Source organism: Nannospalax galili, unplaced genomic scaffold (assembly GCF_000622305.1).
Source record: "Nannospalax galili isolate Female #2095 unplaced genomic scaffold, S.galili_v1.0 scaffold72, whole genome shotgun sequence".
NCBI classification, from domain to species: Eukaryota; Metazoa; Chordata; class Mammalia; order Rodentia; family Spalacidae; genus Nannospalax; species Nannospalax galili.
The window spans coordinates 10,665,722-10,674,246 of record NW_008336933.1 but is presented as its reverse complement, the minus strand read 5'-3'; the positions used below and the strand labels follow the sequence as shown (position 1 = coordinate 10,674,246).

Genomic DNA, 8,525 nt, shown 5'->3' with positions numbered 1-8,525 from the left:
CTGGTTGCGAGCACCCGTATCTGGTGGCTCACAACTGCCTGTAACACTAGCTCCAGAGGATTTAATGCCTTCTTCTGGATTCCATGGGCACCAGTACACATATGGCACATACACTGCAGGCAACACACGCATACACATAAAATAAAAATAATAAAATATTTAAAAATAGAGGATCATGGTCAACACTAAGCTAGCTACACAGCACATTCTTACATATGAATTATGGTGTACATGTTTTGACAATTGCAGCCCAGTCATGTAGAGTTTTGCATGTTGGTCAGAAGAGTGTATCATATCCCCTGGAACTGGGGTTAGGGAGTTGTTAGCCATCATGTGGGTGCTGGGAACTGAACCCAGTTCCTCTGCAAGAGCAACCAGTGAGCAATTTCACCAGCTCCAAGAAAAGAGTATTTTCAAAAGAGAAATAGCAGGTAACCCAAGGGATGACCTATGGGCTGCTTCCCCTTTGCTGTTTGGATGCTAGGTAACCAAAGGCAGCACATTCCTTCCCAAGGACTTGCTTGGAGATTCTAGCAGAGGAATGGTCCTCTTTAGGGAAGCTGTCCTTTGCCTTTGAGCCTACAGTTACGGGAGGGACACACATGGAACAGGGAGGGAGGAAGAGAACATCTTCCTAGCCAATCAAATCAGCTGAATCAACCCTGGGTAACCATGAGGTCACAGACAGTACAGCCAGATCACCCTCACAGCAACAAGTTTTTTCTTAAAGCAATGGCAGTCAGGCAGTGTAATCCCAACATTTGGAGACAGGAAGACTGTGAGTCCAAGGCCAGCTTGGGCTATATAAAAAACTATGTCTCCGAAAAATAAAAAATTAATGGCAAATCTGACATATACCAAAAGCCATGGATTTTTTGTTTTGTTTTGTTTTGTGGGAGATAATTTGCTTCCTTGTGGATTTTTACACGGCGGTTTCTTAAACTCTGTACTGAACTTTATTAATTTCTGGGAGCTAGAATCAACGTTTTTGTTGCTTTTATACACTTTTGATCTCATATTAAGTACTAATTAGTGATCTCAAACCATTTAAAAGTCTTATACTCGGGATGGACAACTTCGTTTCTTTTTATTGATCTCATGTTGAATCTTTTGGCTGTTGAGTGCTGTAATCATTTTTCTTCATGACATTTAACACAGAAAATCTGCCCTATAAGACTAATTAAATCTAGATGATTTATATTTAGCGTAAATAGGTGTGGAGTTATTCCATTTCATTATTTGTTTCTCTTCTGTTCTTTTCTTGTACATGTATTAGTGAACTTTAAGAAATATTCCATCTTAATTTATTTTAATTTTAGCTTTATCTTTTTGTAATTTTTTTTGTGGTTTCCCTCAGGATTATTTAAAGCAATACAATACAGGTGAAGCAGATTAGCCTCACCTTGCTACAATACAGAACACGGCATTGACCACTTAAGAAGGAAAGAGATTTATTTTGGTTCATAGTTCTGGAGATGTTCAAGTCCAAAAGCCTCATTGGTTTGGGCCTTTAGCAAGGGTGAGGCCTCGTGCTGGGAGGGTGTATTGGAGTGAGTGCTCACCTCTGGTGTCAGGAAGCAGTGGGCGGGGTTGAGGGGTGCGGAGGGAGAAAAGGAGTAGGAAGGAGAGAGGAACTGCATCCCACAATCCCCTTCTATGGCACACCCTTAATGACCTAAGGACCCCTCGGAGGCTCACTTCTTAGAAGTCCACCACCTTCCACTAGTGATATCCTAGAGACAGTCCTTTAATAAACAGGGCTTGGGGGACATTAAACAGCCAAACCCAGGCAGCAAACAACATTTTAAAAGCAATTTAGTGTCAATATCTTACCACTGCAATTGGAATGTCCCTAGCATGCCATTATACTGGTGTCTTAATTTCCCCACTTTATGTTTTAGTCATTTTATACATCACATGTTCATACACTGAAAACTCCGGGAGGCGGTGTGATGTCTTCAGGACATTGTAAACAATGATTTCAAACATCAGGCATATTTCAGAACTCAAAACAGCCAGTGTCGCTCCTCCACTGTTTCTGTCTCTGCCCACCACCCCAGGTCATTGTCTTCTGGCCTTAACCTGTTCAGCTGTTCTCTGAAGTAGGTTCACTGTTCAGGCATTCTTAGTTTTTCTTCATATAAAGTATGCATTCATTTCACAGAATTCTGAGTTTACAGTTCATTTTGTCCTCTAGAACTTTAAAATTTCGTTCCACTTCCTTATGGTCCCTGTGCTTTCTGGTAAGATCTCTGTACTTATCCAACTTGAAAATCCTGTATGGGGCACGTGCTGTTCTCCGGCTGCTTTCAGGAGATCTTAATTACCTTTATTTTTTAAAAATAATTTTGTTAGGAGGCATCTGGATACAGATTTACTTACATTTATCCTGTTTGGAGTTCACTCACCTTCTAAAAAGCTTCTAAAATTTTAAAAATTTTGCCAAATTTGTAAGTTTGTGGCCATTGTATAATTGTTAGCTTATCAGTGTTGGAGTTTGAACCCTGGGGCTTTGCACATGCCAAGTTTGTGCTGTGCTACTGAGCTATAGCCCACAGCAAGGCCTCTCCTTCTCTTGTTATAGTCTCTGTGGTATCCATCCATCCGGTGAACCATTTGGTTTTTTGTTTGCTTGTTTTTTTTTTTTTTTATTGGTTATTGTGTTTTCAACTTTAGAATTTCTATTTTGATATCCTTTGATCTTCTGTTTCTATTATTGTGCTTTGTATTTTAACTTTTGTTTCAAGAAATTTTGTTTGCTTATTCCAAAAATTTTAAAGCTTTCTCTGAGTGTGGCCTTTAATGCCAGCACTTGGAGGTCAGCTTGGTCTTCATAGGGATTTCCAGGCCAGCTGGGGCTACAGGGAGACTCTGTCTCAAATACACACACACACACACACACACACACACACACACACACACACACACAGTAAAATTAATTAATTAAAACTTTGGCAAATATTTTCTACATTTGTATCTGTGTTTCTGGCATCTCTCGATTGTTTCTTTTCCAGTGTGTTGAGATTTCATAGTTCTTTATATGCTGAGTAACATGATTCTTTTTAATTAAACATTTTTTTAAAAAAATGTATCAGTTATTTAATTAGGTTCTTGGTAAGAAATTTAGAACACCAACATGTGAGGATACATGCCATTTGTCAGAGCAAAGAGAGATCTTAGGTAGCCCTCCAGCTGAGGGACAGCTTTCATATTTGGCAAAATTTGTGAGTCCACAGCTTTCTGATCAACCTGGTACTGCTCTGTAATCTGGTGCTTCTTTCTCTGTGTTGAAGATCTCACCTTCCTGGTGCCCCGGCTTCTGTAGCTGCTGCTTCTTGAAGTAAGCATCATTAAGGTGCTGGGGGATTTTCACATTGCTGATAACAATTTTTGTGGTGGTGGAGATGTGTGTTTCTGTTGTGTTCTATGCAGAGGAACTCGGTTAAGGGCAAGAGGTCCAGACACAAGTAGCAAGCCACTGGCCAGCTACTCTAGGAAAACCACTCTCTTGCCCCTGTGGCTCGCGGTAAGGATGCTCAGGACCGGCCCAGGAGTGATGCTGGCGACCAGCTTTTTGTCATGGCTCAGCAGCTTCCAAGGCACGTCTTCAGTAGGATAATACCTAGGCATTTTCCGAAGCTTAACGACATGGTTGCCACCGTTCTTGTCCCCACCAACTGGTTTTGTGACTGTACAAGAACCTTCTTTTTTTTCAACCTTGGATTTAGCAGCTGAGTACTTCCTTTTGTACAGAGCCTTTCTGGAATACATAGCAGACCGGGAGTATCTGCCAATTCCCCTAACCAGGACAGGGTTTCAGCTGCAGTGAGGCTTCCCCCTTCTTCAGCTCTTTGACTTTAGGGTCTCTGTTTTTAGTCTTGCCTGGGCACCAGCACCAGCCTTCTTAGCTGCGGGCTTCTCCTTTGTGTTAGGCTTCTCGGCCTTTGCACCCGCCATCTTGCAAGTTGGGAAAAAGCAATTTAAACATTTTTTATTATATCTGTGTGTGTGTGTGTGTGTGTGTGTGTGTGTGTGTGTGTGGCAGGTATGCATGTGCCACTGTGCACTTGTGGAGGTCAGAGACAACTTGTAGTAGTTGGTTCTCTCCTTCCACCATGTGCGTTCCAGGGGTTGAACTCAGTATCTCCTGAGCCGTGTCCACTTGCTTCTTGTTTAAATTCTTTGGAGAATGTTGACATGTTGTTTCCTTTATTTATTTTTTTATTTTGGTAAGCCCTTGACCTGGATAAGTTCAAAGCCACAAAGTTTAACCTATATTCTCTGGGGTACAGCCCTGTTGTCCCTTCAGTTTGCAGACTTCAGCACTATTCAGATTTGTTCTGTGCACACAATCCCCTGGCCCAGTAGCTAACCTGACACCTGGGAAAACATCTGTTATCTGAGTTCTAAAAGTCTTTGGAAAGCTGATTAGGGTCAGATTTGCCCATGCTTACATCATGGGTTCTTTTTCCAACTTCTCTAGAAGCAGATAGAAAGATAGGGGAAATTAAGGGGATATGAGAAGGGAAAAGTCCCCTCACCCTGGGGTCTAGTTTGCCTTTCCTGCCCATTGGGAGTCAAGAAACATCAACACAACTAAGACAAGATTGCCTATAGAGCGAGCATAAGTTTTCCTAAAGATCCTCAAACATGGATGTTATGCATAATAAATGAGGACCAGGTGTGGTGACACACGCCTTTAATTCCAAAACTCCAGAGGGAGGCAGAGGCAGGTGAATCTCTGTGAGATCAAGGCCAGCCTGGTCTACATAAGTGAGTTCCAGGCCAGCTGTGGCTACAGGGAGACCTGTCTCAAAAAAACAAAACAAAACAAAAAAAACAAAAAAAAAACCCCACAAATAAGTAAATAAGTAAACTATAATAATAATTGTTCTCTTGGGCTTAGAATGCTTGCAACCAGAGTTTTATCATAGCAATACTCCTTCCTCATCCTTAAGTCTAAACAGTGCACATCATAAAACCATCTTAATTTTATTAGATTTTATTAATTTTATCTTAAAGAAATCCTTTAAGATAAAAAGTAAGCAAACCAGCTCATTTTTTTTTTACTTTATAGCTTTACTTAAATTTTAAATCTTGATTCATTTTTAAACCTTTCTAGAAATAATATCCTTTCAGAATGCAGCTCAGAAAGCCATAGGATCATATGGATTGCCTTGTAAGGACATTTAAATGCGACTCTCTCAAGAAGCCCACATCCGTGTCTTGAGATTATGTCCCGTCTTTTCCTGTGGGACTTTCTATCTAAATCCTTAATTCACTAACCATCTCACTCTGGATCATCCTGGAATTCTTTTCTATGGCAGAATCAAGGATCTGGTTTTACTTGAGTGGACATCCCTGAGGGGTCAGGAAACTCCCAGGCCACAGGTGGCTTTGTCTTCCTGCTGCTACCTACTGTTTCTCTGCCATCTCCCTGGCACCTCTGGTGACCTGAGACTTCCTTATTTGGTTGTCCAGCCAGTTGCTATCCACTTCCATGGCTGCATGCTGCAGCAGGGAAACAGAGTAAAAGAATTAAGCAGCAGGCTGCCATCCTCTTGCGGACTGCAGCTCAGCATGGCCCACTGCTTGACAGAGCCAATCTGAATTGACCTGTGTTCATCCATCTATCTCTTTCCACCCATGTGTCCAGTCCAAACCAGTCCTGTGCTTCTGCAGCTTGGCTTAACCTGGCAACCCAGCTCCGAGTGACCCTGCAACTCTTCACGGAACTTATCAATATCTTATTATCTTATCTAACCCCTTCAGGGTCTCTGAGCCTGTGTATCAGCTCTTTATCCTTACCCGTCTTTGAGCTCTGAGGGTTCTTTAAAAAATTTTTTTACTTATTTATTTTTATTTTATAATGTATGAGTGTTATGCTTGCATGTGTGTAAGTGCACCTCTATTGTGCAGTGCCCTGGGAGGACAGAAGATGGCATAGGATCCCCTGGAACTGGAGTTACTGAGGGTTGTTAGCTGCCATGTGGGCGCTGGGATTCCAATCTGGGTCTTCTGCAAGAACAGCCGGTGATCTTAACCACTGAGCCATCTCTCCAGCACTCTGAAGGTTCTTTAATCTTTTTGCAGCCATTCAGCCACCTACATAGACACACATTATTGTGTTACGTGTCATGTAGGATCTGAGAGTTAATGTTAGTAATTAGGTTAGAATAAAAGAACCCGTGATTGCCAATGGCCACCTATTAAGGGAAATTGGGATTACTTGGTAAATTGCAGCCAACAAAACCAACATATAGCTTGTGATTTTACTGTTATTCAATAAATTCTGACATTATGGAAAAACACAAATGTATCAGTCTATGTTTTGGGCATAGCATGCTCCTGATAGGGCCTCAGGAAAAAAAAAAATCATCCACTGTTCATACCATGTAATCGTTTGGAAATGCAGGAGAAAACGCAAAAGAGTGAGGGTTAACTAAAAGATGACAAAACTCTATTTGGTTGCTATTATTCCAAGAAGTAATTCCCCTGACCCTGGTCAACATTTCTGTGAGACACTCAATGTATTTTAAGATTGTCTAATGTCAAGGTAACAGTCCCCTATTGTTAACTGTTTTCTTTGGAGATTGAGATGTATTTATTAAAGCAAGACCAGGTAAAGAAGCTCATTTCGCCTGGGATGGGTAGCTGTCCTCTGGAAAGATGTTTCAGTCATAATCACAGACTTTCAGGAGTGGAAGAGAAGATGTAGCACCTGACCGACTGTTCTCTTTATGGAGAACAAAAGTAAAGATTCCTTCTTAGGGAGTGAAGAAAGAGCCCACTGAAGGTCACATTGGGTCATATCCTAGCTCTGGATGCACCTTTCCCTGCACAGTCTCTGGCCTGCCTGGTAAGTTCCCCTGCTGCTCTCCTGGGGGGTATGAAGAGACCAATAGTCCCTTGAGATGAGAAGTCATCACTTGAGGAAATTTGGAAGTTGGAAAAAAAAATGTCTTTGGATACATTTCGGTAAAAAGTAGAGAAAACGTGTTTATCATAGACGGAATCTCTCCTGAAGGGAGACGGCAGCCCTTGAGACACCGGAATTACAGCAGAAAGAGCAGGTCCAAGAGAAGTCTTGAAGATCAGAAAGTGTCAACTTTGCTGGAAATTTTCTCCAAGGACTGATCACCTGCCACTCAGGTGAAAGCCAGGACCAGCTCACTGGATGTACAGTGGACATGAAGATGTCAGGCCTTCAGATAACGTCCATCTGTGAAAAAACAACATACTTGAGGTGGACATTCATGAAATAATGGAGCGCCTTCTGTATGTAAAGTCCTGAAGACAGGGAATTGAGTACAGCCAGATATGGACTCAGTGAAGATCAGAAGACAGACCATGATGCAATAAGCATTCAAATGAATGTGAAGTCCTTGTGGTTAAAGGCCCTGGAGGAGACACTCACAGTGGAGGGGAACAGAGGAAGGAGCTGGTGAAGCAGCTTCTCCAGCCCAAAGCAGTGGGGTAGAAACTGTAGCTGACATGGGAACAGCTTCTCCCAGGGCTGCTCATTTCAGGGGAATGGGCTCATTGTAATTGCTATGTTTATGAACAATGGCATCCTAGCTTTGGTTCTCTTCATCCTTCCCCACCCTGGAAACATCTCTATAGCATCCTAACAGGGCACTGATGTGGTCATTTCCAAACAGGGGGGAACACAGTTCAACTATGCTGTTTCCATATTTGTCGGTTCTGCATCTGTAAATCCAACCAACCACAGATCAAAAATATTTGGAAAATAAAATACACCAGCTATTTGCATAGTATTTACATTGTATTAACTCTTATAGGTTAAAGTACATAGGACGATGTGTGCAGATTGTATGCAAACGCTGTTCCAGTCTCTGTAGCGACTTGACCATCAGCAGATTTTGGTATCCATGGGAGCATCTGGAACCAATTCTCGGTGGATTCCAAGGAACAACTGTATGTTCTTTCAGTGAGACTTCTTGAGGCACAAGTCAGAAAGTTGGGGACAGCAAGCTTGGTGTACCCAGAGGTCTGAGTAGAGGGAAGTGAGTCCCAATTAATGCGCCGGGTGAGGTGGAGACAGTGGAGCACTGAGAACATATAGAAGCCCAGCAGCCTTGAAAGTAAGGTTCAGAAACACCAAGGAAAGACTGCGCAGGGATCAGAGTGCATTTGGGATCAGGCAGCCTCCTCTGCTCCTGGGAGGGCTAACCCACACCAAGTCCTGCACACATATTCAGTGCTTTCAAATCAGTTCCACACTGCAGGAATATCTGCTGTGGTGCTTTGATGTATTCGATGCAGAAGAAGAAAAGCCCCACACTAACAGCAAAACAGAATCACTTGTCCTCTCCCCTCCTCCTCCTTTCAGAAGCCAATGGTCAGAAGTCAAGGAGTCCGTTTTCTGCCACCTAGTGGCGATTCCTAGCAACTACACAGTTACTGGCAAAAGTTTTTTTTTTTAAATTGATTTGGTGTGTGTGTGTGTGTGTGTGTGTGTGTGTGTGTGTGTGTGAATTTCATACAGAACATCCCAAACAATC

At 42.3% G+C, this 8,525-nt stretch overlaps 1 long non-coding RNA gene and 1 pseudogene across 1 annotated transcript in view; one reads left to right on the top strand and one right to left on the bottom strand.

The window, feature by feature from the left end:
• Positions 1–8,525, top strand: part of LOC115070116 — a 49,874-nt gene that overhangs the window by 9,073 nt on the left and 32,276 nt on the right. The window lies entirely within an intron of this gene.
• LOC103732925 lies at positions 3,124–3,957 on the bottom strand (annotated as a pseudogene).